This window comes from Pagrus pagrus, assembly GCF_965226575.1.
Source record: "Pagrus pagrus genome assembly, chromosome: 19".
Classification (NCBI taxonomy): domain Eukaryota; kingdom Metazoa; phylum Chordata; class Actinopteri; order Spariformes; family Sparidae; genus Pagrus; species Pagrus pagrus.
This window is the reverse complement of record NC_140203.1, coordinates 5,282,849-5,310,002: the sequence shown is the minus strand read 5'-3', so window position 1 is coordinate 5,310,002 and position 27,154 is coordinate 5,282,849.

Genomic DNA, 27,154 nt, shown 5'->3' with positions numbered 1-27,154 from the left:
ATGGGGACATGAAGAGCGGCTGTGAAAATGTGACTGCAATTTTGGTGATTTTCATGTTTTCACTTCAATCGAGGAATAACGTGCTGCCCCGCAGCTCGAGGAAACCTCTACCGCATTCGGTCTTATGAAACCCTTTGAAATCCCACTGGATAAACTGGAAAATATGCTTGGTGGTCATGCTTGAAACAAGACAGCTTTGGGTTACTCCTGAAAAGTTAGAATTTTGGACAGTTTTCACCCGGCAGTGGTGATATGCCTCATTCCAAGCGCTTTGAAATCAGATGAAGGACACGTATTTAGAGCCAAAGTCTTATTTGTTTGTCTGATGGTTACTGTCAGAGCATACTTAGAGGCTGGTGTGACACGCACAGAAAAAATGAGACGGAACACTTTCTCTCTTAAACGAGTTCGCGGAGAAAAGATGTTATCAGGAATCAGACCGGAGGATATTTGCTCACTGACTGGAGGCATCCAGTTTCGCCGCCTTCCCAGCTGCTGTCTGGGGGCACGAGTTGTTATGACAAGAAACATTGTAGAGTTACGTCAGCTGTCCAAGCCCTATACCATCATGGTACGTCTAAAGGAAACACAATGATGCCATCGTAATGAACCGCCGGTAAACACTTCCACAGTCTCAGGTTTTAGGGTCAACGGGTGAAAATGAACCTGATGGGTTTTACAGATGCAAGAGCACATAAATCAGAGGAGATGAAAATGAGAGCAGAGCAAAAACAAAAGCGAAAAAGGAAAAGAAAAGAAAGTGGTGGCGATGGTGGCTGCTGATGCGGAGGCAGCGATCTTCGTATCCATTACCCCCCACTTCTGGGCAGGTGGCTCTCACAATAAGACCTGCTGAGTGAAGTACTTGTGCGAGATTAATAGTTGCGATAAGGCCGTAATGAGAGACCGGGGGGGGGCAAGAATAAAGAGATGTAGTGGGAGACGAAGAATACAGGAGAATAAAGAAGAGACGCACTGCGAGAAAGACGAAAGAAAGGGGGGCCAGACTTTTCTTTTTGGGAGGGGAAACCCACCTGGCCGCCTGCCAGCAGGATGTCAGCGGTCTCTAGATTAGTGGCTATACATTACCCCGACCTATTAAAATATTACGCACACTGATTGATGCTGACAGCCTGACCAGAGGGTGGTGACTGTGTGGGCAAATGTGTCTGTCTTCATTTAGACCCGGCTGCCTCCAAATCCCATTTCCACGCTCGTGTTGTTTGCAAAAGTCCTGCAAACAACACGACCGTGGATTTCTTGAGGGTTTGTCAGAAGTTCATGAGAGGCGCGCGTAAAATCAACAGCGAGGAATTAAAGAAGTATTTCACCGCGGGAAAGATGGGCCTCGCGTTAAACTGGGCTGTCTGTGCAGTAGAAAGATGCAATTTTTTTATTTTTATTTATTTTATTTAACCAGGAAAGAAGTGTCTATTTCGTAACTGATTCCAAGCAGAGGGAGCAGCGTACATTTTCCAAGCTCGGTACAGACTTCAGGGACAGGTCATAGAAATATGTTCTGGGAGCAAAGACAGTAACTTTATGTACTTTTTTGAAGGATGTAGTCCTGTAGGTCGGAAGGAAGCAGACCAAGAATAGCCTTGTAAATAAAAATATACCAATGATTGAGTCTCAAGTGGACGAGGCAGAGCATCCCGTTTCACGTCACAGTGGAAAAAAGGGCTGTTGTATTCCTACAACAACCAGAATGCACTGCGCCACACCGGACCCATAAACACAAGGTGTTTTTGTCGGTTTGTGGCTTTAATTTTTTTTTAAATTAAAACATTATTCATTTTGAAATTGGCTACCAACATTTAAGTGATACAAAGCTTGTTTAAATCAGTAAAGTTCCCTGTCGGGCGTCTCTGCCCGACAAAGACCGGTGACTTATTTTGTGGAAATTAATTTGCAGGCACATCATCGTGCTTAATCAGCGAGGTTCCTCTTCCTGTTCAGAGCTGAAGTCTGACGTTGGCTCTGCAGCACAATGAACTCCAGTGACACATGACGGTCCTCTCTTGTAATAAACTCAAGGGATACCCCCACCTCACCCCCACAATCCACCACCACCACCACCTCTACACTTACCCCCCCTCACACACACCCACTTGAACTTGAAAGCTCCGTCGGCCAGATCAGTAAATAATTACAGGCAGCCAGGCAGGCAGCTCGGTAATTGAATGTACAGCGAGTTGAGATATGGTGATGGACAGATTCCCATTATCCAAATCCACTTCATCGCAGTTCTCCCCTCGGGCAAGTTATGTTCAAACTGAGCCTAATCCACCTACAGAGCAGTCGGACGCCCGCGCTGACAAAGTAAACCAAGAGATTGACGGTATCATCCGGAGCGAGTTTACAGTGAGAGCAGCCTGCAGTGTGCATGCTCACACCTTGTCCTTGCTGCTTTATATTTCATCCTTGACCAGGCAGATGTCACCTGCATTAGGTGTGTTTCTGCTGAGGCGGTCTGTACTTGAGAGAGAGAGTGGAGGCTGACGGAGGCAGTCCCCTCCATTAAACACACTCACCATCTTCAATGCAGCCTTTCGCTCCGGAGCGCCTCAGCGTGGGACTGTTTGATGTGCTTGCTTGAACTTCCGACCTTGTACCGGCGAACCCATTCCAGCCGAGTGACCCCGCTCAAGCCTCAGTGGTTCGAGGGAAAGGAGGGCTGTCACTAGATGGTCCTGTCACACCGGCTGTGAAGGGCGTCTCATTTGCCCGCTCCCGCTGTAGATTAAATTCTGGGGCCTGTCATGTACAATGGCTGTATTATAAGGCAGACAGAAAGTTGATTAATGCGACCGATGGAGAAGAAAGCCCGGACTTCATTAAAGATCTGAGGGTGGGCAAACTAAGGTGAACACCTTCTGGAGAGAGGCTTTAACTTCAAAATAAAACACGGGCAAACGAGTCCATTGCCAAAGTCATGTCATGTCATATCACATGATGACAGACAGAAATGTTCACAGACGAGGTAACGTTTTAAAGTTTTATTTACTTTTACGTCAGTCAAGTTCGCCAACTTCCTTTCCTCGCTCTCTGATGTATCATCTGGTGTTTACCTTGAGCCAAATGATGGATTTAGAGTTTGGACATTGTTGGAAACATTCGGGATAATTACAGTAAACAACTCATCAAAGTACGTAACAAAGGTTGAGACATTTAGACATTTTAATGAGGAAATGTTGCATGTAAGATATTTAAATCATCCAGAAGTTGTTGTCGAGTGGTGCGCCCATGATTTGGTCCCTTTCATAATTCAAAATGCTGATTGTCAGACCTCCTTTACAGCCGACGCGCTCCTGATTGATTGACCTCAGTGTCCCTTTTCATCAGACTCTTTATGTCGCCAGGAAAAAACGACAGAAAAACACTTGTGGTTTTGTTGGTTCAACCTAATGTGTGTAAATGCGTGCAGTTAAATACATTCGCAGAATTCATCTGTCTGCACACCTTTGTTGAAACCTGCCCGTGGAGCCCGTCTGACTCTGTTTTCCAGTGTGTGACAATAGTAATGTGATAGTAGCGAGTCTCTCCTGTTTCCCTGTGGGACACATTACAAGTGACAGCATTCATCTCCGGAGCAGACACAACAAAACATAAGAAAATACGCAGGACTCTGATTAGTTTGGCATATATTTTCATTCCTTGAGAGTCGTGTTCTGCAAATCGTCACTTGTTCCTCCCTTCATTGACTTAAAACTTCTAATTATGGTGAAAATAAATTAGAGAGTGATATCCACAGAATTCGGTGTTTCATATGTGGGTCTGTTAGTTGTTATGTGTGTTTGTGTGTGTGTGTCTGCACGAGTATTCATGTTTGTGTGTGTGTGTGAGCGCCTGTGGAACAGATGCTGTTGCCTCAGTCTGCCTCACATGTCCTGTGGGAGTCCTTCATGTTTATTTCAACAGTTCTAGTATTGCTGAAGTATCGCCTCACCTAGTGTTCTCAGGACGCTGTGCAAAGGTCGCACACCGAGTTTGTTGAGTGTTTTCCTTTTGTGCAAACACACACATGAGCACACATTGTTCTCCAACACCGGTGAATGTATTGAACATATACATACGGTATCTGCTCTTGTATGTCAGCGCAACGTCAGCGTGTAATGATGCTTTTCTTACCCCAAATTTCAAAAAAACATAATTTGCTCTTAACTCACATGGTGAAGTCTTTTATTCATCAGCGGATTTTTAGATATCTTTCGCCATTTGTGCTCAAAGTGTTCAAAAAAACATTTGAAAGCATCTTATCTTTGCAGGAACAACGCTCACGTTACTCTGTATAATCCACAGTTCAACTGCTTTTAAGGGAACTTTTAAAAATCTGCATGAATGGATCCCTCTAGGGGTACATTTTCCAAAAGTAATCACAGTTATAGAGTATAACCCATGTCTGTCCCCCCTCTGCTCATGCAGCAAAAGACAGAGGACATGTTCTGGTATCCCTGCCCTCTTCATCCCGTCAGGACAGAGATCTCTCCGTAAAGAAGAAGTCCTGTCTGCTCGTGAACGGGCAGCCAGCAGGATCCTCCTGTTCGCTGCTACGTCTGCCGATTTCTGCTGGACGTTCATTTGGTGATGTGGAGAGGATTGCTAATTGAAACACTTACAGGAAGTTAGTTAAAGTGACACTTACAGCCGCTTTTAATGATTGTAGTCCAATTATATAATGTGCAATATTTTGAAATGGGCCACTCTGGATAATTAGAAATTTAACTTTTTGTAGTTTCAGTACATTTTGATGCAAATACTTTTGTGGTGAACTTTTCCTTTACGTAATAGCTCTGAGCTCTTCTTCCAGCACACCTGTAAGATATTATTTTTGGCAGGGGGTGATGGAAAAATGCCCGCGGTGGTTCTTTGATGCATGTATGGCGAGATGCTTTTCTTGAATCACTCAAGCTGTGAATCAGGTGGACCTGGGAAGAAAAAGGGCTCCAAACACAAACACAAATGTAACCTGAATTCCAGGCATAGCTCAGTCATGGGAGTCATGAGTCACCACAATGGGTGCGCAGACATTAAAGGCTGCAGTTTAAATCCCTGCACGCCATTGTAAGCATCTGAGCTACCGGCACGACTCGCTGCAGGCATATCAGCCTATAAGCTGCAGTGTAGGAAGTGTGTTTAATTCAGAATAATGTCTGTCTCATCTGCTTGAATCATAATGCAGGGCCCTACAGAACTCACCTGATTGAGACACTGTTTTAGAACAAATTTAATTCTATCGCCTTTAAAAACTGACGGTTTTACATGTTCAAGCTGTACAACTTTCTTTCATGAACTGAAAATTTGAATTCTCCTGATTTTAAGCGGCTTATGAGCACATTTTGCAGATAAAGCCTCTTTTGACACTCTTTTACAGAGACCAACCGCTTAAAACATCTTGAATAGAAAGCCAGAGATGGCTGTTGTGTGACATATCCCACCCCTTTTCCTCCAAAAGCCAATCGTCTGCCTTTTATAAAAGCCGAACAAGCAAACATATCAGCCAATCATACTGACACGCTGACGCGAGCGCACACTTGAGATTCACGACAGTCTCAACCGATGTGGTGCGTTTGCAGACAGACTTCTAATCAGCATGGAAGAGGAGGATATCAAAGCTGATGCACCGGATTACCAGCGAAGGTTGATGTTATTCAAACGTTAGACATTAAACTTTTGCATGTGTTCAAGCGCTCCGATGGGATTAGTTGACGGCATCACATCACAGCACTCTGGATTAAAAGAAACTGGTGTCGTGAAACTGCAGAAGTATATCCCGCGACAATAAAAGCATTTTAAACCTTATTCTGGGGAAAAGGCAGCACATTTTTTGGCTGGTGATTGTAGAGATACGGTTTTTATGTGAAGTTATGCATCTCTTTAGATAGGGACAGGTCTTGTTAGCTGAGATTGCATCTCAGTGGCGAGACTTGCAAAAAGGAATTTGATATGTAGCTTTGCTTGCTTGCTAACATTAGCCCTGATTCACACAGGGCGGTGATTTTCGGCCATGTTGTCCAGTATATACGGGACAGGACAGTGCTGTGTTGAAAGTAAAGTAGGGAGGACATAATGGCTCAGATGAAAATGGTCTTCAATTTATGCGACTTTAAGAAATGGGGGTTGAATAAGCCGATAAGAGAGAGAACACAGAACATTTCATAATGACTCACCAAAATTAATTTCATTTCATTTGTTAGTTATTTTGTTAGCACATTATGCTTTTGAAAAGTGATCAGCCATTTCATTATTATTTATTAGAAAACTATTTTTCAAAATGAGCCTCAGAATTGAGCTTTAGATCAGTGTTATTGATCTCAAGAGCAAGAGAAATATTATTTTTTTTAGAAATTAATAAAGGAATTTCACAGATGATTCTCATGCTTGTAAAAACGACATTAACCATACCGGATACTTGTTTCAGCCGAGTGCTCGCTCAACCCCACCAAATATATCCAAATAAATCCAAATCAAACACCAAGGTTAAATACAAAACTTAACTTTTTGCTTTTCTGCAGCCTGCTTTCCAAATCTCCTGTCCTCGAACACACCGACAAGGTTAGTTTTTTGTTTTTTCTTCAGGGTCCCTCCCTGAAACTGCATTAAAAAGCAGGACAACAGAACACTGAGTGTGATGGATCACCTCTCTCAAGCAGAGTTCAAGGAAGTGCAAGCTGATTTTCACAAAAACTGATCAGTATGATGCGGAAATGCTCTGCAATTAGTGAGGCCGACCTCTCACAGGATACACTTACCTTGTGCAGCTTTAGCGAGTTAACTTTGTCTTGTATTCAGTCTCAAAATCGTGGAAAGGAGAGGTTTACCCACTTTCTTTGTTTCAAGAAGAGAGGTAAGATCTTCCTAGATTTAAAGAAATAAAACTTAATATCAATGTATAATTTTTGCTACATATTACACCACTTACTGCGCCACCTTGCCCACTCTTTACATGTCTGCTATGAGACTACATTAACCTGGATTGCGTGTATCTGTGTTCACCCAGATGGAGAAGAGCGCCACAGTCAACTATCAGGAGACATCTGCTCCATTTCCAGCCAACACAATCAGGTCAGGAGGACTCCTGGACTCCTGAACCTGCAGATAACAGATCAACCTCTACACTGTATACCTGAGGGACTGATAGGAGGAATTCAAACCGGTCTAATTATAGGTTTTCTCTCTGTGTGGAATGCGGATGAACCGACCGAGTGTGCTGATACGTATACTTTTGGTGACTGAAAAGAAAAAGAAACGTGGGGTGAGAGGGGGAGTCGAGCGCAGGGAGAGACACAGACAGGAAATGAAGGAGGGACTTAACTTGACAAAGATGAATGTGGGAAGCCTCCGTTTATCTCCTTTCACTAACACGTCCACTTGAATACAAAGACGGAGAGAGGAGGGAAAATGAGTGTGATAAGCCTGAGTTTCGGAGAGGAAAGCGAGTAACAGCTACACATTAAAAACATTTCTTTTCATGATGATGTTAATATCCTATTTTTGTCCTCACGTGATATAGCTGCAGCTAATGTTTACTGTAGAAAATCTCTCTCTGTGTTTCTGCAGACAGGGTTTCCTTGCTGTGGGATGCATGGGTCTGCACAACAGGTTTGCTGAAGCTAATATGAGACCTCAACAGTCTGCATTTCCAACTCTGAGGTTGGAGGACCAAAGACCTTTTGAGAAATTCAGGAACTTTCTGATCTGCATTCTGACTAAAAAGAATCAGGCACTAAATTAACGTTCTCTGCAAAATGATTTATTCCACTTCGTTCACACACAAGAAAGAAAACTAAAAGCTTTATTCAACACTCAACAGATTGTGTTCTCTGGAGACTCCTCTTCCTCCTCTGAATGTCTTACATTTAGTCTGTTATCAGTCTAATTTGCTTGGAAACACTAACAGAAATGTGATTTTCATTTTATCTGGTCAGATCTCCGTTGTGTGGGCCTGCGTCTGCTTTGTTTTGTCACGACAACGAACCAATCAAGAGTCACAGCTGAACAAAGAGCTAAAACTCTCTGTGAAGCTGAGGGCAGCTGTAGATTTGTGTGATTACTCTCTGCAGACCCATCACTCCCAGCACGTTGTCATTTTACAAATCTGAACCAGTCCTTTACTTGGACTTGTTGCTATGCTCAGGAGCAGAACAGAGATTTATGCTTTTTTTCCATTTTATCTTCTAAAATGTTGGCTTTGGTTTTGTTTCTTCTACAACACTACAGTATCGGATAACACCTAAACACAATCGTCAGGTCCGTTGTACAGCTCGCAGTAAGATATCACAGGGAACATTATTGTGTCTCCTCTCAGATACCTCTGTGCTGTATTAGTATTCAGCTAACGCCTCGCTCTGTGAAGACCAGAGTGAGAGGATTATGTTCGAGCTTATTAGATTGAATCAGACTTAACAGGTTGTGTTTTGCTACTGTCTTTGAAGACACAAAGCTTCCCCAGCACCGATAAAGCAGTTTTTTTTTACCTTTTCAATAACCTTTCAAATCTTATCTGCCTCCAAAACTATTGTGTTTTTTCCTAACAGCTCAGCCTCTGTTCTCTGACCTCACTCTACATTTCAAAAACGGCGTGCATGCCCACCGCTCTCAGCCAAGCCGGCTTCCCATCAATAAGAAAAGTATTTTTTGTTGTGTTCCTCCTCACTCTGCAGCTCTGTGGGTGTATGAATCTGTAGCGGCGGTGGTTTATAGGGCTGCTCTCCTCTCCTAAAGGATATGAGGCTGCCTTCTACAGGAGAGGCAGATAAGAGCTTAATGCATTACCCTGCAGAGCTGCGTCCAGCGCCGGCCTCATAAATCACACCGTGGTTGTACTTGAGTGTCGACTGTGTGTTTGTGTGTGCTGGCGGTGTTGGTGGGTGGAGGTCTGGTGTGATCACACAGCACATGCGTATGCTTGATGATACATAACAAACACACACGACGCTGTTTGTTGATCCTGAATTGATTTTTTTCCCCCCCAACGCACACGTTTCTTCATCACGGTGGTCACCTCTGAAACACATCGTCAGGAAGAGGCTCAGACAAAATGTAACCTCTCATATTAATGAGCATGATGGCCCATCTATCATCGCAGATTTTCTACTCAGAAAAACATTTGTGTGGCCAACTGGCCACAGAGTACTTTGGAGACAGAGGCAGACAGGGCTGAGAGCATGGCCAGAAAAGAAATGAGCCGACTGACGCCAAGGGAGCTGAAGTATCATCGCTGTCTCTGCCTGAAGATTTGTTAAGTAAAATTCTGAGTACAGAAAACATGATGAGGATTTACACGAAAGCCATGTTCAGACTGACTTTAGTGAAAATATGAAAAAAAACCCTCGAGTTTTGGTCAGTCAAATACAAGCAAGCACATATTTTCAGTAGATTACTTTTAGGGCTTCCATTCCAAGAGCTCTGGGAGCCTGCATGCCATCTCGTGAACCAGTTTTGTGCAAAACCACTGCATTCATGTATGTGTCAGCATTGAAAGGTGTTGCAGAGCGCTCAACGACCTGTAAGAATACAACAAGCCCACTTCACTGACGGTAAAGGAAAACCTGCTATTTGTGAACCAGCTTTTCTGGTTCCAAACCAATTAACTTTTGGTCGAAATGCTCAGAAAAATTCATAATTTGGTGTCCAACATGGAACAGAACCGGTTACGTGTTTGTTTAAAAGCCCTCTTTGTAACGTGAACAATGTATTTCAACTGTTACTTTGCAATTGCCACGATAAACATTAAAAATCCTTGCTATGTAATGATTTTTTCAGTACAAAATCTTATCTTGCTGTGCGGTGTTTTCACATCTGATAAACCTTCAAGACTTCCTGGATCACATTTTATGCCCCTGCAAGCACAGCCGCTTCCACTTACGTGTTGTAAATAACGGCTTGCGTACCAATCACAAATAAATATATTCAGTGATGATCTCTTTAAGAAAGATCGAGTATTGGTGGGCAGATGCGCTCTGATCTGTCTTCTCAGCTGGCTATCAGTGAGGATTCCCTCCATTTGAACCTCTTTCCATCTGGAAAAACACTTCAGAGCATCCAGACAGCAAATATACATCACTTATAGCCTGATTTACTGCAGGCTGGAGATTGTGGAAATCTGAGTTTCCACTTCTAGAGTATTACTTTAAATCTGGTTTACAATATACAGCATTTAATCTTCTAATACACTGTTTTGGTGCTGTTTAACGTGATTCTTTTGTAAAAAAAAAAAAAATGACCCAAAGTTCCTGTAATTAACCTTTTATAACCCTGAGCATAGTTATGATTTCCAGATGGAAATGCACTATAGCGGCTCATGTATGTATTTTCTATATGTAATTGTATGAATGAGTCACTCTGTACTCCGCAATCTACTTTCTTAATCTTTTTGTTTTCTTTGGCGGCGGCTTTGTAGGACGAGCCAGTGAGTCGAGGACAAGCTCTCCTGCCCCGCGTCTTGTTCAATAGAAGTCAGCGACCCCGATGATCCTCTGAGGCAGACATCATCGCTCATGATTGTTTTTGTTCCGCTGTCTCCGTCGAACCACCCTGTGTTGGGAGTCCAGTACGACTGCGTAGCCGCACCACTTCATCATGTTGGATTAAGTCAAGTGTCTCCACCCTGGCTGCATGCCAACAGAGGTCAGCCCGGGCGGCCTGCCTATGAAAACACAACAGTCTCTCCTCCGCTCTCGGTTACTCTAACAAGGAAGAGCACTGCAGGGAGAGGAGGGTGTGTTTAACTAGCGTGTGGAGGTTTCAGAGATGAGTATCTCTGAAAGAGGCCCCCGCTCATTTCAAGTAGGACCGGCTGACCACTTCCACGTATGTGTGCGTAAGTTCCCCTGCATGTGTGATGTGTGAGTTATGACAAAAATCGTTGTAACCATGTCAGTCTGGGTTAAAGCCGTCTGCAATCCCTATCGCCAGCTCCACCCTGTCTTTAAGGAGTGAGCTCACCTTCCAGATGGCTCATTGTTCTCAGGGTGCCTCTCAGTCCGAGTCTACAGCCAAAACACACACCTCTGCGAAGTTTGCAGAAAGTGTGTTTACATGCCCACTAATAGCTTGATTTATATAGATTCAAATAATTGTCATGCAAAGGTCTTAACCTGAGTATTTCAGACGTGTTAAAGCAATGTTATGTCACTATTTGTACCATTTTAAAATAACTATTTTAAAATCATTTTGATGGCAAAGTGACTATTGTTTGCTTTTGCACTTCAGTGAGTGGGTAGGATCACTTTGCGCAACACTTGGCACGCACACACCACAATCACTTTCGGTAAAAATGAATCATATATTTTCCATCCTGGAAAAAAGTTTTCTGGTTCTCCCTCTGATGTCGTTTCCTGACCGTAAACTGTGTTTAATTTTAGCTGCGAGTTAGCTCTGTTAGCCCTGCAGCTGGCAGACATCATCACATAGGTGACGAGACCAAAAAGGACGTTGACTGAGGAAGCTAAGAAGAGAAAAAGAGACAGTTTACGAGCAAGAGACAAGTGTAAATCTAAGAGTGGCTTTCAGTCGTCGGCAAGGGTTTAGCAAAATAAGAGTTAACGAGAGAGAAGCTGAGCTCGACTTGTTGCTGTTGAGCTAATGATTACTATTTACTGGCTTACATCTTGTGTTGTTGCACTTGCTTGATGTTTGTTTGTGTTAGCAAAACTGACAACTCATGAATTTTTGATCGTAAGCCAAGTCGGCCCGTTTCAACAAAGGTGTAGCTGGTAGCGTGTTATAGCCAGGTGTTCGTGCCTCTGGTTCAGATACATTCTCAGCTATTAAAGATAAAATGTAAGCATGCTACCACACACAAGGAAATAATGTAAATTCAGGTTTGAAATCAGATTGAAGTATTTTAAACCATGCGAATGCTCTCACTCTGATCTTAATCTGGGAATTTTATCCAGTTATATTGTTCGTTTGAGTTAACAGGAACCGTCTCACTCTTTATCTCACAAGCACTATGATACTGCTCAAGTGAAGAGATATCCATCTTGAGTTTTTTATAGCAGAATGAGGTCTAAATCAGCAAAGGTGCAGCATGAGCATTGACTGTCTGATTGCCATCTGCCTGCTCGCCTTCACAAAGTTCTTCCTGAGAAGAAATTCCTCACAGACGATTTCTATTTATCTCCAAAAACGCATTCAGTCGTAACCTTTTCCGCGTCGCCTTGTTTCCTTGTTTAATCTAGCTTTCATGCCAGTGTCCCTTTTAATGCCAATCAGTGCGTGAGGACAACAATCATTCCATTCAAACCTGGAGGTATAAAGTAAACACAGCTTGCAATCTGCAACCGAGGATCAGTGTTTTCCGCCGCGGCAAACATGCTGAGGAGTGTGTCATGCATCTGGTGTGACAGGTAAACACGCACAGTTGCCTGGCAGCTTCGCGATAAGGCGTCTCTGAGTGTGAGGGTGGGAAATAAAGTTCTTATCTGTCCACATTTCCATTACAGGCAGGTGTGTCTCATCACCTTGGGATTGTTTGCGGAGAGAGGAGGTGATGTATGCTAATGAAAAAGTGAGACAAACCAACACAATCAGTGTTTCCAGTGTAGAGTCAACACTGTAGACACACATGTATAGACGCTCCTGTGTGCCACACCTGCACACACAAAGAGCTATGTCTATTATCTTCTGCATCCATTAAGTGGTTTTAAGCTCGGCACACTTGTCACGCGGTCAATTTCTAATGAATTCTCCGTGTGAGAAATGGAGGCAATAAAGGGGAAGTAGATGAGAAGAGGACTCGGTGCTGTGCGCAGTCTGCAGCGTAATGAAAGCAGGGGTATGTATAATGGATATTCCCCTGGCCATGGCCAAAGTCCCAACTCTGTATCATTTTTATGGCATGATCCTTCTCGGGTGCCACCGCTCGTCCAAAGGAGAATTCAGCTCAGCGACGCCCAAGCTGAGGGATTACATACGTTCACTTTCTGCCTCTCTCACCTCGGATCTCCATCTCCGCTTGTTCTCCGTCACCATGCAACTGTTTTCACACCGTCCCTCCTCTCTCACCTTGTCGTCTCCCTTTCCTCGTGTCTTGCTCTACTTCGATTCAGCCCTTGCAGCCCATTCATGCCTTTCTCCATTCATGCATGCGCTCTCACAGGGTATGGATGGTGTGGTAAGAATGCGCAAACGTACAGTCATTCATTAGCCCACTCGAGAAGTGTGTGAGGATAAACACACAGTTTGCTTTCCTTACACTTCCTTACAACGGCTGTTGTTGGTTTGGTTTTGTGAAGGCCAAATAAAAAAAACTCTCCACACCCTTTTGAATACTCTTATAGTTTTATCATGCAGGAAATACCGATGCAATCACTGAAATAACTGTTGGCGATGTACATTTCTGCAAATTTTACATTTGATATCTTGAAACATTCTTTATTTTTTATGCAACTTCACATTTCTGTTGTTCAATTTTGATGTTAATGCTGTGCTTATGGTCTGGTTACGTCTATGCAACAAAAACTACTTGGTTAGGGTTAGGAAAAGATCATGTGTGGCTTACCTGGTTCTGCAAATTGTCCCGCCGTCTCATTAAAAAAAATCCAGTTCGTTGCCACAAATACGTCTGGACAATGTCCCTACGTCTCGTTAAACATATTCAGTTGTTTTCAAATGGTGGCGTACCATCTCAAACAGCAGTCTCTCACTTGCCAGTCATCTTGGTTAGGGTTAGGAAAAGATCATGTGTGGCTTACCTGGTTCTGTCATCACAAACATTTTTGCAAATTGTATAAGTCCAGTAGTTTCACACCCACAAATGTTGGAAAGCCTTCTTGAACAGTGCTCTCTTGCTTGGCAGTAGGCTTAGAAAAAGATCATGTTTTGGCTTAACTGGATTTGCCATCACGAACATGGCTGCTGTCCTGGCGTCTAAATAAAAAAAAATCATTTTTTTGGCACCGATATTGCTGAAAAATGCACCAATGTTTGCTAAAAATATCCAGTGGTTTAACACTAACAAATATGGATACGCCGTCTCAACAGTGGTCTCTCGCTTGGCAGTAATCTTGGTTAGGGGTACATCTCCTTTGATGTCAACATATCCAGTTTGTGTTTTGGCTTACCTGCTTCTGACGTCACGAACACTGTTCCAAATTGTCCCGACGGCTCATCAAAAATATCTGGTTTGGTTCACTATAACACGGCTGGTTTCACGCTGTCAGATTCTGACATGCTGTCTTGAACAGCTGTCTTATGCTTGACTTACTTGTCACACCACCACTATCGCCTCCACCTGACATGACAGCTCATATATGTGAAATCTGAACGTGATACGACACGTATTATATAAATATGACTGGGTTGAAAAATCTGAAGACGCGCTGTGGCGTCAATTTCTACGATTTAAGTGTCCGTTTATTTGCTGGTACTTAATTTTCCTCTGTTATATTTAATTGTATAATGTAGAATTATACCATTAATTGAATCAAAATCATTTGCTCAATGCACCTCACGTCCATATAGATTTTCTCTTGTGTTTAAGAAGAATGAAATTTCTTCTCCCATTCGTTCATCATCTTTCCTTTGTCATCTTGCCTCTTCAGTGTTCTCTCTCTAGATATCCTCTTTTAACACAAGGCCGCTGGATGTGTTTTATTCATGTGCGCTGTGACAGAGGCAGTAATGTATTCCTGTGTGGTTTGAAAATCACATGTTCTTGCTCCATCTTCGCTTCATTCTCAATCTCTGGATGTGTTAAAACTGAGACATAACACCTTCTATATGAGCTGCGAGCTCCTCTCAGTAACCAATAAACAGGTTCTGACTGACAATGTCTTTATGAAACCTGCACCACAGAGACCCATGTGAGTTATTGAAAATGGGCAGCTCATATCTCAGATTATGAATATCTCATAATAGATGTTACATTTGCAGTGGTTTATTAATGCCCTTCATTGATAGCTAATTCAAAATGTCTGACACATGCTTGGATAAGGATCAAGCATTATCTGAAAGAGATTGCAACTGATGATCTACAGTTACGCTTGATGTTCGAGATGTTCTTTTCAGCTCTGGTTCATACTCTGGAGAGCGTTGCATAGGGTAATAAAATGTTGATTATCCTTTAAGCTTTGTCTAGAGAGGAGTCTGAGCCTAAACCTCAGTGATTTTCTGTCAGGGGTTGCGGCTGATATATGAAGTGTCACCGGTAGGCCTCCGTCCTTCCAATCAGATTCCTAAAGCCCCGAGCGCGGCAGAGGTCCACTAAATCACCTGGCTGTCCTGACCTCCGACAAAACAGGTGAGACGGTAGTGAATTCAGTCGCTGTGTGTTCCTGTGTGCGATGGAATAATCCAGTGAAGTCATTGTATACATGTGTATCCATGACTTTTCACTTAGGAAAATGTATAAAAGAGCTGCAGTACATCCATCAATTGGTTCGCTCGCTTGTTTATGCTAAGCACCTAAAGAGGTCAAGTGGTCCAACAGCCAAAGATTAGAGAGAAGTCTCTTTGCATCCAATGTTTATTCTTTCTTCTCTCCTCTCCCATTAATGATCTCACAACCGCTCAGATTTATCTCATGGCCCTTTGGAGGGACTCAACCCTAAAAAGTAATTCAAGTTAGCTCCACCTTGAGCAGCTACAACAGTAAAGTACTGCTTACACATTGCAGCCTCAGTATCAATAACGGGCTGGTTTTCATTCTTACTTTTACTTTTCATACTTTGAGTAAATGTAGCTTATAACACACATTTGCTTTTGCTTCAGTACGATTTTAAATGCAGGACTTACTTCTAATGTGATGCTAACTCTGTTTTTCTCTGTTTAATATTTTGTGGAACGTTGTCAAGGACATAAACACAAGGCAAAATATTTTTATTTGTTTTAAATGGTAAAAGAAAATGTCCCAAGGCTTCACTTCTACAGTGCAAACTACACACGCACTTATTCAGTGTACAAAAACACTTGTGCCTTCTAATCCTGAGGAGAACCTAACAACAGAAAGTAAACACAAGTGAAGGAAACTCAAACTTCCTGCAGGGGTTTTTGAAAGAATTATAATACTATAATTTTACTCTTCCACTGAAAGTCTAAACCCACTGATGTGTTCACCACAGACAGAAGCTCCTGCCGTCTGATGTGCTGCAGATTCGCCTCGCCTGCTGAGAGTCAAAGGCTCACATAAATACTGGAAAAAGCAGACAGCAATCCATCAATTTCAGTGAGACGATGCTCATTTTTCCTCACACTTAATTGAAATATTCTCACCTTTTCCATCATCGTGCGTCATTAATTCTGGTTTGCGGCTGGGAGGCAAAACTAAATTTGAGTCGCCAGTAAAAAGGTAAAATGTAGCAGGAGACGCTTAATAATCTCTTTACCTCCAATTCAGGGAGAGCTGATGTTGACATGATTGCAACTGCAGTGATTGAGGCATTATAATGTTGTGTTTGGAAAAAATATCCATAATGGTCTCATTTGCAGTGATGGATTGCATTTGCAGGGGCAGCAGTAACTCTCAGCAAGCTGGTTCGAAGTGTTTTGGAAACAAAATGAGCCTTCAAGCAGGTACACTAAATCAGACCGGAGCAGGTTTCGCATTTAGACTTTCATGAGCGTTTGTTTTTTTTAACCTCTGTCTTATTTTCATAGTTTTGGCCTCATTTCTGTTTATTTTGATAAAACTTTACTCATCGGCTTTTGCTGAGATGTGCGAAGAAGCGAGGTCATACTATCGGACAGGCCGACACATCCTCAGACCTAAACGACTGAATAAGCTGATTGCCAATGACTCCCAAATCGACAAAAATCACCGTCCAAAAGGACATGACTGTTGCAGTGTACCAGTGACAAGCCTAACGGACCTTATCCACAAGCTTGCAGCCTGGTTAGGTTTAGGAAAAGATCATGGTTTGGGTTAAAATAAGCTAAGTTACTTAGCTATCTTTCTTCAGTACGTACATTACGGACATAATGTCACGTTAAGTCACTTAAGTTACATAAATGTGAAGTAATGAGCCCAATTTCTTGGATTCAGAACATCAGAACAGAGCAAGAAATATAACAGCCTAATAGAAATTGTATGAGAAAACAGGATACAGGAACACGCCTGGTTCTGTTTTTTCCTTGCACCTGTTGATTTGGCTCCAGAAGTTAAGTCTCTGAAATAGCAGTGAACACAAAATGACAGACACAGACAGACACACACACACACACACACAACCATGAGCTACACAGTACACAGCAGAAACACAAGGATCTGCCTGATAAGGTTTTTCTAGTCACGTATTCGTTGGGCAGGCAGACAGTTGGAGAGTGGACGGGCAGGATGGAGGGTTTTGAGTTCCAGCTGGGCAGATTTTCTCTGCCGCAAGAAACATCACAGCCAGATCAGAACAGAAAACCAGCAGACTTTGTCTAATACTCACATTATTATCATTATGAGGCCATGGCTGCAGGCGGCTATAAGGTTTGGAGAACAGGCTGTTTCACCTCTGCATATCACTCAAACGCATCTCGTCTCCTCTTCCTTGTTTGCGGCACTGTGGGAAATATGTGACCTCATTCCTGAGATGCTCTGATTAGTTTGTTGCATGCTGTCACCTTTTCAGTTATGCTTGGTTTCCCTTCATCTCTCAGGAGATCACAAGCAGCCAGCACCTTTAAAGGTCACATTGATAACATTTTTACATAAACAAATCATTTCTTTTTAAATAACACATCTACAGAGGGTGTAGAAAGGGGCTGAATAAAAGTATCTCTTTCCCTTAAAAGCATTATTATGATTATGAATTAATCATTTTAAAATGTTTGTCGGGTACAAAAGGATTGTTTAGTTTATCTCTGTGTGAGAATTCTGACAGTTGGTTCCAGTTTCTAACCAGGTATGTCAGCCAACAGTATAACGACTTTGGTATCGAGGGGTATCTGTGTTTCGTCAGCGATCAAGAGTCTTGTACGGTTCTCGTATGAAAGCAATAGTGAAACGTTGATTTATTAACTTAATCTAGACCGTGTTCTTTTTCCTAAAAATAACCCAGTACTTTTATTCCTTAAATCTAGCCAAACTGCGTCTAAAAAGTGGAAATACTCTTTTAAATACCTGAAAACAATAAATTCACTCAGTCTAACAGTAAAAGACATTAAAAGAAACTCTTAATTAATGAGCGGGACGTGAACTCTGGTCGCCCACGCAAAAGTCACATTTTTAATCCCCTCAGCTAACTCATCCAACACATTCATTGTTAATTTTTAAACTATATCACCTAAAGACCTACCTTTCCAAAAGGTTTTTCAGCAAAAAAAAAAAATTCTCATAAAATCATCCAAACGGTCTTAAAAGGCAGAATATAAATACGCAACTCCTACCTTTGCATTTATGTCACAGCACCACTGTTATTACAATCATCTGGCCCCTCAAGTGGTTGCCAGTTTGTTGCACTAGATACTGTTAACGCTGCTAACGTTAGCTGATGTTAACCCTGCTGTGGGGGGAAGGAATGCCACATTTTTTAGTTGAATGAAAACATTCAGGAAAAGAAATATCTATGAATGAACACACAGCTACTCCTTTCAGTTTCATGCCCTGAAACTGCATCTACTTCATGTATGTTGTGTGCTTTTCACGTGCTCAGAAGCCTCAGCTCTTGTATGTACTGACACTAGACTACCACACCTTTAGATCGCAAGTTAATGTGTGAAAATGACTGTGTGGAATGATGTGAAAACGCTGTTTTTGAACATCAAATCATTTGGGAATCTTAATGGTTCTGTGAAAACGTGATTATTTCAGGAAGCCATGCTGCAGCTTATGAAAACATGTTTTTTTTTCCTTTGCACGCAGATCTTGCAAAACTCCGTCTCGCCAAATGATTTCCCTCCAGAACTCCCCGAAAGGATTTCAGTGAGGAAACTTAAACCGGGTTCACAGACGAGAGCTGCCCTGTGTCACAGCGGAGTATATCAGGAGTTCATGCCAGTCAGGGCGAAATACGACCCTTTTATCATTTGATACTGCAGACTTTACAGGCCTGTTGTTGTGGATCACAGGACTAACACTTTACACAGGGATCAGTTCCCCCGAACATAATGTTAGACCAACAGTAAATCATCTTAATGCCGTGGCAACATGACACAAACTCAATTCTGAGCCCAAATCAACCCTGATCCTGAACTGACAGCTTCTGTACTTGCTGTAGGGTTGCATCACAACATCTATGTGCTCAGTTTCACCTGGGGAACATTAAAGTTTTAGCTTATGTATTATTCGTTGTTTTGTTCTCATTGTGTCCATTTACAAGCCGGTAGCCTGGCCTGAATGACGCACAAAGCCTCACAGGTGAAAGGCAAGGTTTGCAATAACTTATTCATTATTCATCCGCAGAGCGGGCCTGTTAAGAATTGATCACGTTGGCAAACCGCTAAACTGAAAGAAAATGCAAGAAAAACTTGTCTGACCAGAGACATCCTGAATGAGTTTCTGTCTCTTTCTCTTCCTCTCCCACATTAGTTTGATCAATAGCACTGACACACACAAACATCAGGGGTCATCCATCAGCTGGAACCAGCTCGCACACAGAAAGGAGGACATCAAATATTTACGCCCACAACTCCTCCGAGCACGGAGCAGAACTTTGACACATACAGTGAAGTGAATTATTGAAACTATTCAGCAACTATAAAACCACTGACGTACACCCACAGCTGTTGATGGGCAGGTTAGGTAACCTGAGCTGTAGTCTCACTTCCACTTGAGGATCCATCATGAATAGATTGAAATGGTTGAAATGCTGAGCAGAAGTCAGGTGTAACTGCACCTTCCGACCTAAAGATAATGTCTTAAGATGTTAATTACAAGAGGTTTAAGTCGTCATTCATTCTTAAGTAACAATAACGCTGCCTCACCCGGTTAATTGCTGAAGATCTGGGAACACACATTGCAAAACAGCAGTTAGATGGCTCAAGGAACAGCACAGACATGGATTGCAAATGAGACAGCTGTTTAACCTGATTAAGCAAACCACAAACCTTTTGGTCTGACAACTATAGAGAGCTGCAGGAATGAGTCCTAAAATCTGGAAATAAGTTAGCATTTTTGCAACTACTGTTGCCTCATCTCGAAAAACACATCGGTTAATAGCCTTCGTTTGAAAATCAAGTGTTAACGTGTCTGTTAAAAAGGCGGTCACTGACAAGTGGCTAAATGAAACTACAGGTCAGCAGTTGCTCTCTTGCTTGGCAGCCATCTCGTCTGGATGTCATGCTAGCATCATCCCCTCCTCCTCTCAACGAGAGAGTCAACTCATGCACATGTTACCAAACCATTTTATCCTGCAGACTTAAAGGACAACACAATTTCATGCCATTTTACTTTGTTTATATGTGGCGGACCCTGCCACCCTTCTAGCTTCAAACAGTGTCCTGAGGACCTTATTTTCCTCTGAGTACAGCTTGTTTATTTACTTATGGAAAAGATAAATATTTCTCAGTTTGTATCATTACCTTATCAATATTGTGAATATTAAAACTCTTGAGTTTTAATTTCTTCTCCAAAACTACATTGTGTCCCTTTAAAGTGGATGGAAACTTTCTACATGTGGCATTGTTTTCAAAACTTTCCGCATCATTGTTGAAAGGGTATTAAACCGGCCTGGCAGGGTTTCGCTCAAGGCTCCTTGTTCATATGCATGAAGATGATTAACAGAGATAAAGAAGCACTACGGCCCTTACTTGTGTTTGTGTGTAACAAACCTACACCACGTTAACACAGACACGGAGACAAAAGGAGAAAGAAGAAACAGGCAACAATGCATGTTTCACACCTTAAATGATACTAATCTACCTCCTTCTAGGGTTTTCTAAATTGCAAAGGTTACTGCAGCGCACTACCTCCATGTGTTGTTCCCTGCAGTCGCCCAAATGGGCACTCGGCAGGGAGCTAACTAGTAGATGACAGTCTGTCCCAGCGGGTGACAGTGGCAGCAACAAAGCCAAAAGGGCGGAAGAGGTTAGGAGGAGGGGGTATCATTGAGAGAGGAGGTGAGAGAACACCAGGGTCTGAGCATGGCGAACAAAACACTCAACCTCCTCCAATTAAAGGCAGCAGGTGCCAGAGGCTCCCATTGATGAAGCTGGTTGTCTCGTGAAAACATGAACTCAGCGGTTTTTGTTAATGCTTTGCTCTTTAGTCCATCATAGACGAAGCTTGGAAACAATTATTCCATCGGGACACAAAGCCGCTGTTAGAAATCAACACGTCTGCACGTTTACACCTCATTTTCTCACACGGTAATTTTTGTGAATGAGCCATATGGTCGGGGGTGGGGTGGGGGCTGCTTCCTCGGTCGAGGCCAATCACAAGTGTCACGGCAGAGTGTGTGTTATTTATCTTACAGTGCGTCTGTTCGGTTGGAGATTAATCAGGGGAGGTAGGGTATGTTTGGGTGCCTTTAGAGGACGGCCCGCAGGCTCTTTCCCAAACATATGTGAGCGATTATGACAGATGGGGCCCTGGACGGGGGCTGGGGGAGGGTGATGTAGGGCTGTGGTTGTAGAGGGGTTACTTCAGATGTGACTCCCAATGTTTTTTAACTGATGTATCGGTGTGACTAATTCAGCACTGGGAGTCTGTTTTTCTGACAGTACATCAGCTCTTACAGTCTATTCCTCTCCAGCCGCCCCCGTACAATCCTTCTCTCTCTGACTCACTGCTTTACGGTCTTATACATCTGGGCATGTATGCAAGAGACTGGGACCAATGTTTTTCCAGTAATATTACTGCGTGCAACCATAATCCCACTTAAATACTGACTGTATTTTTAACCTTTAGTTCACCATCTTGTTGTTCTCTGATCATTATTCACCATCTTTTTTTATCATCTGGCTCATTACTACACGATTCACCATGAGATTATATTCCTTATCTAGTGTTAAAGGTGCCATGTGTACCATATGTCCAGAATAGTGAAAGAATGAACCAACATCATGAACAGATTGAAATGTAATAACAGTTTTGACATTGTCAAAGACGTTGATGTATTGTGTTGCGGAGATGTCTACTGTAGTTAGCATGCTAAACAGCTAGCCGCGGCCCATCCTGTCTCCGAATACCACTTTGAGTGTCAGCTGGGAGATTTATGTCATCTGCAACCTCTGTTTTACAAGCTCTTAGCTATTAGCCTAATAAATAAACAAAAAAAACCCTACAATATGTCAAGAAAGGAAATATTCTTTTCTGTTTTTCTTATTAATGAGAGAATACAACTGTGCAGCTTCTGAATGCAAGTTTCTTTCTGTTAGCGAACAAAGACAAGCTTAAATGCATCATAACTCATCGGAAAAGACATATTCATCAGCCTCGACGTAAAATAAATGAAACTCACCAAAACTATCTTAGATTGCTTTCCACACTCACCTCTGGTTTGGTCGATATAAAACCTCAATTCACAAGTAGGATGTGAAAATATTACAGCTCTACAGTGTCCGTTTGCTGTAAATCGCCTCTGTCCTGTATCCCCTGTCTTCCACCTGGCATTCATCGATCTCTGAGGCTGCGTTCAGTCCCTGTTTAGTGTCCAGAGGCTGCTAAGTCCTGTTGAGCTGAGCCCTGTTGCCCGCGATGAATCCCCCCTGTGATCCGAGGTTGCAGTCTGGGCAGACTCCGATTAGCTAATACAGCCACTTAACAGCTGGATGCTACAGGCAAAGATAGCTGCAGCAAAGAGTTAGTGGTTATTTTACACCTTATATGTTTTGGCTCTAACTTGGACAGACGGCCATATCTTACACATTACACCTTTGATCAGTGTTATCCACTGAGTCTTTAAGGTGGTCTTTGCATGATTCAATTTTTTTTAAGAAATTAACTTAAAATCAAGATTTTGAAGCAAATGTTTTATTTATTTATTTATTTCTCCTGATGTAGTTAAAAGATCCTCTTAGTAGCTTTTTAAAAATTGTGTAAGTGGACCTTGAGTTTTGTCGAAGGAGCATTTCTTGTATTTGCTCCTGATTGAGAAACATATTTGCTTTTGTTGCTGTGAGGATAACATCATAAACTCTCCTCAGCAGGCAATAAAACGGTGGGAATTACATTTCCCACAGACAATAACAAGTTTCTGTTCTGAGTATAGTGTCATGACATGACATTTTTGTCCAAAACGAGATAAAAAGAAAAATGCCTTAATCTTATACGTGCTGTACTAACCCCATAGCTGTTAATGTTTATGAACTCATGGGTCTTTTTCTGCTGCAGTATTGATTATCTGTTTCTCTTATCATACTGAGCTTTCACCCACCAGCGGCATCTTTCCTTTTGCCGTCAGTTTGATGAATGACTGGATGCTGCACAATGGTCTTATCTGGAGGTATATCTGCAAACTTCTCATAATAATGCCATTTAATAGTTTTTGCTATTACTGCTCCCGTGCTACTGAGGCATTGCAGTCCATCCAGTGTGTCTTTCATGTCTGATGATTGATTTGTTCCATTTATTTTACATCCGCTTTAAACTGTGAGCAGGAATTAGAAATAGTTTTCTCGACCAAACAAGGCCAATGAACAACAAATGACAATATGCCGCCCAGCCCACAATGCAGCAGTGAGTCATTTTATCCCATTATTTCTCCTCAGCAGAGGACTAGCAGTAATGAGTAAACAAGGCATTATGTTACTGAGTCTTTCTTTCTCAAAGGCTTGAGACCCAGAATGATGCAAAAACCAACAGACAACCAACAGTACTTATTGTTATTCGCCATAAAGTTTTATTTCTGGGGAATTGCAGCAGTTTCTCTCTATTCAAATGTGGTGCGAATGGTTTCACAGCTCGGGGAAATGCAGTGGAAATCTCATTACAGTGTACACATGCTGGAAAAAATGTTGGCTCCGGGGCAAATTAAACGCCTTCTCCTGAATTGCAATAGGCTTGTTAGGATTTTAGTGTGGAAATGTAGCACAGGAGGGGGGGGGGGGGGGGAGAAATAGGCAGGCTAACCGTTCTGCCACTACCTGACTGCTGTAACAAGCGGGGTTAAACTGTAACCTGTGGTCTGCTGTGACCCTCTCAGCAGCAGCTACACGGGGTGATTTGCATGAGATGTGACTGCTGGAATTTCCGTCAGTCGCCTGAAGCACACTGGCAGGTGTGTGCAGTATGTGTAAGTACTGCTTAACGGATAAACACCCCTTGATATTTGGGTCAATTCACATTCTGGTGTCATGTACCAACATTCCTGTGATCCGCCCACCATGTTCAGACAAAACGAATGTGATGCATTTTTCAGTGATTCACCCAATGAAGCGTTTGTTATTGAGAATATGAAGGTGACTGGAGTAGAAGTGTGGTGTTGTTAAGAGGAAGAACTCGCAGCCCGACAGCCAGAATAAATGAAAGCAACGTAGGTGTATGTTGGAACTATACTCTGTTTTTTTCAAGTTGCAACCTTGTATTTCTTTAGGGTCAATTTTCAATTTCATCTTATGATATTTCTGTGTTTGTCTGGTTAGGTTTAGGTACAAAAACACATGGTTAATGGTAGGAAAAGATCATGTCTTGGGTTAAAATATCTGGTTTCATTAGCCCAAACATGGCTTAAGATGTCCCTGCGTCTGAAATATCTAAAAATACCCGGTATTGTTGCTACAAACAAAGCCAGGGATTACCTAATGTCTCATTAAAAACATGCAGCTATGTCACTACAAACATCGCTGGTGACGTCAAATGTCTCGTCAAAAACACCTTGTTTGTTGTCAAAACATTGGTGGAATTGTCCGGACATCTCATCAAAAAATATCTGTTTGTTGTTAACACAAACGCGGCTAGAGATATCCTAATGTCCAGTTAAAAAAAACATTTTGTCGCCAAAAACAAGAACAATTTTCCCAACCTCTAGTCATGAATATGCAGTTTTTGTCACTACAGATATGGCTGGAAATTGTTCAAAGGTCTCCTTGAAAACAGCCAGCAGTGTCACCCTTACAAATGTTGAAACGCAGCCTTGAACTGCGGTCACTGGCAAGGCAGCCTTCTTGCATAGTCAGCTTATGTACATGAAATGTGAATGATATTGCACAAATGTCAATATGGCGCGAATGACACGTCCAAATGTAATCAAATCCATTGTTTGCTGAGATGTTAACTACCAATATTTTATTCTGGTTAGTTGCCTGAACACCTCTAAATACAGTCTGAGAGCTAGAACAATAACAGTGACGTCTGATACTACAATCATTCAATACTTGAACGAACAGCATCACCATAGTATTGGATTAACACCTCCTTGACACTCTCTGAACAATAGATTCACAAGAAAAATAAGAAAAACACGGGTGGTGAGAAATCATAAGGTGGCAGGAATACCATTAGAACAAAATCAGATGCTTTTGAGAAATGACTGATAATCCTGGTTTTCAGAAACAATCTCTGCTGGCATACTCTGAGGGCTACAGTTATCACTTACAGTATTAAATTCTACCATATTAGTGTTGCTGTAATATTTTGTGAATTTTATAATAAAGACCTCTTCAACCCCCCCCAAAACGTTTTTCATTTACAAATAACTGCTATATTGTTGTAGGAAAAGATCATGTTTAAGCTCGGTATACTCGGTTTTGTTGACTCCAAGAGGGTTGATATGATACGTACGAAATGTACAAATTTAACATATCTGGCTTTGCAGAAATGTACACTGCCAATGTTTTTTGCAACAGCAACAAATGTGTGTTAATCCCCTTTTGAAAATAATTCCAACAAACAGACTGTTTACTCCTGTTTGAGTAACATTTGCTAAAGATGACTGTGCCCAGCTGTTTAAGGGAATAACTGAACCTTCAAAAGAATATATTTGGGATTCATTTTCAAAGCTTTTTGTCCTCAGTAGGAATGAATGGCCCTGGATCTGAGTGCCACAGACAAGCTACAAAAACAGGAAATCATTGAGAGACAGACTGACTCACTGTCGGTTTTGGACCTTTTTAATGGGATTTGTTACCCAAAACAAAAGTGTAGAGTATCACCAGACTTATCTTTTTGTTCAACAAAGAGCTGAGTTTTTGTTCGTTGTTCAGGTTTAAATAAAGCTGCAAAGTAGTCAAAGGTATGAGTACCGTAAATTCTGCATGCAGGAGCTGAACACAGAAACACCTAGTGATTTCTAGGTCAATTAACATTCCAGTGTCATTTCACAGAGAGTGACCGAGCGCCCCAGGGGCATTGTGGGATAACAGATGCTCACAACACACAGCACCACCGTATCAAACTGGCGTCACAACCTGAAGATAAAACCCACAAGAATGTCAGCCTTCTTTGGCTCCGGGGACGTTTAATGACACTGAAAAAAGGTCCAATTCTCTCTCCGGTCAGATACAGAGGGTGGGGGAGAAAAAAATCGCAGTACATGACCTGCCTCGGGGGACAGAAATGTGAGTATTGAGCGGTGACCTTGAGTGATCTGCGAGTTAGTGAACCTGTTCCATCACAAATGGACCAATGCCAGTGCAGAGCCATCCGTGCTGGAACGAGGGCCAAAGTGGGCTCATTTGGACTGGACCGGAGCCAAAGTGGTGACTCTGTCAGCAGGTCAGCATTACTTAGAGCTGGCTAATGGACATGAGAGGACAGGAGAGGAGAGGAGGGGAAAATCTAATGTTAGGAAAGATTCTTTAAGTACTGTTGAAAAAGATGATGTATATTTATATCATATATTTATATATGCAAGGGAAAGAAACATAATATAAACAAGGGAATAACTTAAACTGCGTGCTGCTAATTAATTTTTGACCGCTTACTGTAGCAACACTTTTCCAGAGCTTTTCAATCGTATCTCATCTCATCATATTTTTTTTTCCTGGATATCAGAAAGGCGTGAAAACAGCCCGTCATACTTTCCAAGGTGTTGCCTTAAAATTGCTTGTTTTGTCTGACTGACAGTCCCACAACCAAAACATCTAGCTTAAGTGTTAGACAACAAAGAAATGCAGATAATTGAACATAATTCACTTGTGTCAGCACCGGATGGGGCTGACGACTAATACTGTTTTTACACCAAAATTAGTGTTTTCATGTAGGTTTTTTCAAACACAGGTAGAACTGTTAAACTAGACGTTTGACTCCTTTCCCATTGTCAGGAGACAAGTGTGCCTTTCTGTTTGTTTGTTTGTTTGTTTCTTTCTTTTAAAATGAGCCAATGATGGAAGTGGCTCAGGAGTG